The sequence below is a fragment of the Arachis hypogaea genome, chromosome 2 (genome assembly GCF_003086295.3).
Source record: "Arachis hypogaea cultivar Tifrunner chromosome 2, arahy.Tifrunner.gnm2.J5K5, whole genome shotgun sequence".
NCBI lineage: Eukaryota > Viridiplantae > Streptophyta > Magnoliopsida > Fabales > Fabaceae > Arachis > Arachis hypogaea.
This window is the reverse complement of record NC_092037.1, coordinates 38,050,146-38,055,933: the sequence shown is the minus strand read 5'-3', so window position 1 is coordinate 38,055,933 and position 5,788 is coordinate 38,050,146. Positions and strand designations below refer to the sequence as shown.

General features: G+C 39.7%; 1 non-coding gene across 1 annotated transcript; it reads right to left on the bottom strand.

The window, feature by feature from the left end:
* Positions 1-3,767: 3,767 nt before the first annotated feature.
* Positions 3,768-3,875, bottom strand: LOC112763329 (small nucleolar RNA R71). The gene has a single exon (XR_003182858.1). It is a non-coding gene; the product is annotated as a small nucleolar RNA R71 (small nucleolar RNA).
* Between the last annotated feature and the right edge of the window lie 1,913 nt (positions 3,876-5,788).

The following is a 5,788-nucleotide window of genomic DNA, read 5'->3' as shown; positions in this document are numbered from 1 at the left end:
GAAAACAAAGTGCTTAGGGCCACGGCCAAGACTCATAAAAGTAGCTGTGTTCAGGAATCAACATGCTTAACTAGGGGAATCAATAACACTATCCAAAATTCTAAGTTGCTAGAGAAGCCAATCATTCTAAACTTCAAGGGAAAAAGTGAGATGCCAAAACTGTTCAGAAGCAAAAAGCTACAAGTCCCGCTCATCTAATTATAATTAATATTCATTGATATTTTGAGATTTATAGTATATTCTCTTCTTTTTATCCTAATTGATTTTCAGTTGCTTGGGGATAAGCAACAAGTTAAGTTTGGTGTTGTGATGAGCGGATAATTTATACGCTTTTTGGCATTGTTTTTAGTATGTTTTTAATATGATCTAGTTAGTTTTTGGTATATTTTTATTAGTTTTTAGTTAAAAATCACTTTTCTGGACTTTACTATGAGTTTGTGTGTTTTTCTGTGATTTCAGGTATTTTCTGGCTGAAATTGAGGGACCTGAGCAAAAATCTGATTCAGAGACTAAAAAGGACTGCAGATGCTGTTGGATTCTGACCTCCCTACACTCGAAGTGGATTTTCTGGAGCTACAGAAACCCAATTGGCGCGCTCTTAACGGCGTTGGAAAGTAGACATCCTGGGCTTTCCAGCAATATATAATAGTCCATACTTTGCCCAAGATTTGATGGCCCAAACCGGCGTTCAAAGTCACCATCAGAATTCCCAGCGTTAAACGCCGGAACTGGCACAAGGATGGGAGTTAAACGCCCAAACTGGCACCAAAGCTGGCGTTTAACTCCAAGAAGAGTCTCTACACGAAAATGCTTCAATGCTCAGCCCAAGCACACACCAAGTGGGCCCGGAAGTGGATTTTTATGTCATTTACTCATCTCTGTAAACCCTAGGCTACTAGTTCTCTATATATAAGACCTTTTACTATTGTATTTACACCTTGGTAGCTACCTTTGTTCTTATGCTATCTTAGATCATTGGGAGGCTGGCCTCACGGCCATGCCTAGACCTTGTTCTTATGTATTTTCAATGGTGGAGTTTCTACACACCATAGATTAAGGTGTGGAGCTCTGCTGTACCTCGAGTATTAATGCAATTACTATTGTTCTTCTATTCAATTCCGCTTGTTCTTGTTCTAAGATATCACTTGTTCTTCAACTTGATGAATGTGATGATCCCTGACACTCATCATCATTCTCACCTATGAACGTGTGCCTGACAACCACCTCCGTTTTACCTTAGATTGGGTGGATATCTCTTGGATTCTTTAACCGGAATCTTCGTGGTATAAGCTAGAACTGATGGCGGCATTCAAGAGAATCCGGAAGGTCTAAACCTTGTCTGTGGTATTCTGAGTAGGATTCAATGACTGAATGACTGTGACGAGCTTCAAACTCGCGATTGTGGGGCGTTAGTGACAGACGCAAAAGAATCACTGGATTCTATTCCGACATGATCGAGAACCGACAGCTGGATAGCCGTGCCGTGACAGGGTGCGTTGAACATTTCCACTGGGAGGATGGAAGGTAGCCACTGACAACGGTGAAACCCTTGCATATAGCTTGCCATGGAAAGGAGTAAGAAGGACTGGATGAAGACAGTAGGAAAGCAGAGAGACGGAAGGGACCAAGCATCTTCATACGCTTATCTGAAATTCCCACCAATGAATTACATAAGTATCTCTATCTTTATCTTTATGTCTTATTCATCATCCATAACCATTTGAGTTTGCCTGACTAAGATTTACAAGGTGACCATAGCTTGCTTCATACCAACAATCTCTGTGGGATCGACCCTTACTCGCGTAAGGTTTATTACTTGGACGACCCAGTACACTTGTTGGTTAGTTGTGCGAAGTTGTGTTTATGCCATGGTGTTGAACACCAAGTTTTTGGATTATTTGAGTTGTAGTGATCACAATTTCGTCCACCAAGTTTTTGGCGCCATTGCCGGGGATTGTTGAGTTTGGACAACTGGCGGTTCATCTTGTTGCTTAGATTAGGTATTTTTCTTCAGAGTTCTTAAGAATGAATTCTAGTGTTTCAAGGTGATGTTCCTATCATCACCAAAGCTGATTGATTTTCATCAATTTAGCTCTTGAATGCAATGTCCTGCTGAAGCTTGGCTAGCATGTCTAATTCCTTTAGACTGAAGCTTTAGACTAACATTGCATGATTCCTGGAATTCTCATTAAGAATTCTGATATCTTTATTTTCTTTTCACTTAATTTTCGAAAAAGCACAAAAAAATTACAAAATCATAAAAACCAAAAATATTTTTTTGTTTCTTGTTTGAATCTAGTGTCTCATATTAAGTTTGGTGTCAATTGCATGTTTCTGTTCTTCTTGCACTCATGCATGTGTCTTCATTAATCTTCAAGTTGTTCTTGATGATTTCTTATTCTGATCTCTGAATTCTCTTGACTTGAGTGTTTATGTGTCTCATATGCATTCTCATTTTGTCAGTAGTATACAAACTGCTAAGTTTGGTGTCTTGCATGCATTGTTATTTGATTTTAGTTACATTTTGATTATTAAAAATCTAAAAATATTTTTAATTTGTGTCTTTTCAAGTCAATAATACATGGAATTGAAGATTCAGAACATACAGCAGAGGAACTACACAGAAAAAGCTGGGCGTTCAAAATGCCCAGTGAAGAAGACAGATTGGCGTTTAAACGCCAGCCAGGGTGCCTGGCTGGGCGTTTAACGCCCAAAAGGGTAGTGGTTTGGGCGTTAAACGCCAGAATGTGCACCATTCTGGGCGTTTAACGCCAGGATGGCACAAGAGGGAAGATTTTGTTTTCAAACCAATTTTTTTTTGGTTTTCAAAATCTTTTCAAAATCAAATATTTTTCAAATCAAATCTTTTCAATCAAATCTTTTTCAAAATAGTTTTCAATCATATCTTTTTAAATTCTAATTTCAAAATCTTTTTCAAAAATCACTTTACTTCTTTCCCAATCATGGTCTTCGAAAATCAATTAGTGTTTTTCAAAATGTTTTCAAAATCTTTTACTTAATTTTCGAAAATTTCCTCCCCTCTTCTCACATCCTTCTATTTATCGACTAACACTATTCCTTAATGCACAATTCGAACTCCATCTTCTCTGATAAGTTTGAATTTTCTACTTCTGCCTTCTATTTTTCTTTTCCTCTGACACCTCAAGGAATCTCTATACTATAACATAGAGGATTCCATACTTTCTTGTTCTCTTCTCTTTCATATGAGCAGGAGCAAAGACAAAAGCATTCTTGTTGAGGCTGATCCTGAACCTGAAAGAACCTTGAAGCGAAAGCTAAGAGAAGCTAAGGCACAACTCTCTGTAGAGGGCCTAACAGAAATCTTCAAAGAAGAAAAACACATGGCAGCCGAAAACAACAACAATGCCAACAATGCAAGGAAGGTGCTGGGTGACTTTACTGCACCTACTCACGACTTCTATGGGAGAAGCATCTCTATCCCTGCCATTGGAGCAAACAACTTTGAGCTTAAGTCTCAATTAGTTTCTCTAATGCAACAGAATTGCAAGTTCCATGTACTTCCATTGGAATATCCTCATCAGTTTTTAGCTAAATTCTTGCAAATCTGTGACACTGTCAAGACTAATGGGGTTGACCTTGAGGTCTACAGACTTATGCTATTCCCTTTTGCTGTAAGAGACAGAGCTAGGACATGGTTGGACTCACAACCTAAAGAAAGCCTGAACTCTTGGGAAAAGTTAGTCAATGCCTTCTTGGCAAAGTTCTTTCCACCTCAAAAATTGAGTAAGCTTAGAGTGGAAGTCCAAACCTTCAGACAGAAGGAAGGAGAATCCCTCTATGAAGCTTGGGAAAGATACAAACAATTAATCAGAAAGTGTCCCTCTGATATGCTTTCTGAATGGAGCATCATAGGTATTTTTTATGATGGTCTGTCTGAACTGTCCAAGATGTCTTTGGATAGCTCTGCTGGAGGATCTCTTCATCTGAAGAAGACGCCTACAGAAGCTCAAGAGCTGATTGAAATGGTTGCAAATAACCAATTCATGTACACTTCTGAAAGGAATCCTGTGAACAATGGGACTAATCAGAAGAAAGGAGTTCTTGAGATTGATACTCTGAATGTCATATTGGCTCAGAACAAAATATTGACTCAGCAAGTCAATATGATTTCTCAAAGTCTGTCTGGAATGCAAAATGCATCAGGTAGTACTAAGGAAGCTTCATCTGAAGAAGAAGCTTATGATCCTGAGAATCCTTCAATGGAAAAGGTGAACTACATGGGAGAACCCTATGGAAACACCTATAATCCTTCATGGAGAAATCATCCAAATCTCTCATGGAAGGATCAACAGAGACCTTAACAAGGTTTCAACAACAATAATGGTGGAAGAAACAGGTTTAGCAATGGCAAGCCTTTTCCACCATCTTCTCAGCAACAGACAGAGAGTTCTAAGCAGAACACCTCTGACTTAGCAACCATGGTCTCTGATCTAATCAAGACCACTCAAAGTTTCATGACTGAAAAAGGTTCTCCATTAGAAATTTGGAGGCACAAGTGGGACAGCTGAGTAAGAAAATTACTGAACTCCCTCCTAGTACTCTTCCAAGCAATACAGAAGAAAATCCAAAAGGAGAGTGCAAGGCCATCAACATGGCCGAATTTGGAGAGGAGGAAGGGGCAGTGAACGCCACTGAGGAAGACCTCAATGGACGTCCATTGACCTCCAATGAGTTCCCTAATGAGGAACCATGGGAATCTGAGACTCAAAATGAGACCATAGAGATTCCATTGGACTTACTTCTGCCATTCATGAGCTCTGATGAGTATTCTTCCTCTGAAGAGGATGAGTATGTCACTGAAGAGCAAGTTGCTAAATACCTTGGAGCAATCATGAAGCTAAATGACAAGTTATTTGGAAATGAGACTTGGGAGGATGAACCCCCTTTGCTCACCAAAGAACTGGATGACTTGTCTAGGCAGAAATTACCTCAAAAGAGACAGGATCCTGGGAAGTTTTCAATACCTTGTACCATAGGCACCATGACCTTCAAGAAGGCCTTGTGTGACCTAGGGTCAAGTGTAAACCTCATGCCTCTCTCTGTAATGGAGAAGTTAGGAACCTTTGAGGTGCAAGCTGCAAAAATCTCACTAGAGATGGCAGAAAATTCAAGAAAACAAGCTTATGGACTTGTAGAGGATGTTCTGGTAAAGGTTGAAGACCATTACATCCCTGCTGATTTCATAGTCCTAGAGACTGGGAAGTGCATGGATGAATCCATCATCCTTGGCAGACTCTTCCTAGCCACAGCAAAGGTTGTGATTGATGTTGATAGAGGAGAATTGATCATTCAAGTGAATGAAGAATCCTTGGTGTTTAAGGCTCAAGGATATCCCTCTGTCATCATGGAGAGGAAGCATGAAGAGCTTCTCTCAAAACAGAGCCAAACAGAGCCCCCGCAGTCAAACTCTAAGTTTGGTGTTGGGAGGCCACAACCAACTTCTAAGTTTGGTGTTGAACCCCCACATTCAAACTTTAAGTTTGGTGTTGGGAGGTTCCAACATTGCTCTGAGCATCTGTGAGGCTCCATGAGAGCCCTCTGTCAAGCTACTGACATTAAAGAAGCGCTTGTTGGGAGGCAACCCAATGTTATATTTTATCTATTTTTCCTTTGTTATTTTATGTTTTCTGTAGGTTGATGATCATGAGAAGTCACAAAATCAATTGAAAAAGCAAAAACAGAATGAAAAATAGAAAGAAAAATAGCACACCCTGGAGGAAGATCCTGCTGGCGTTTAAACGCCAGT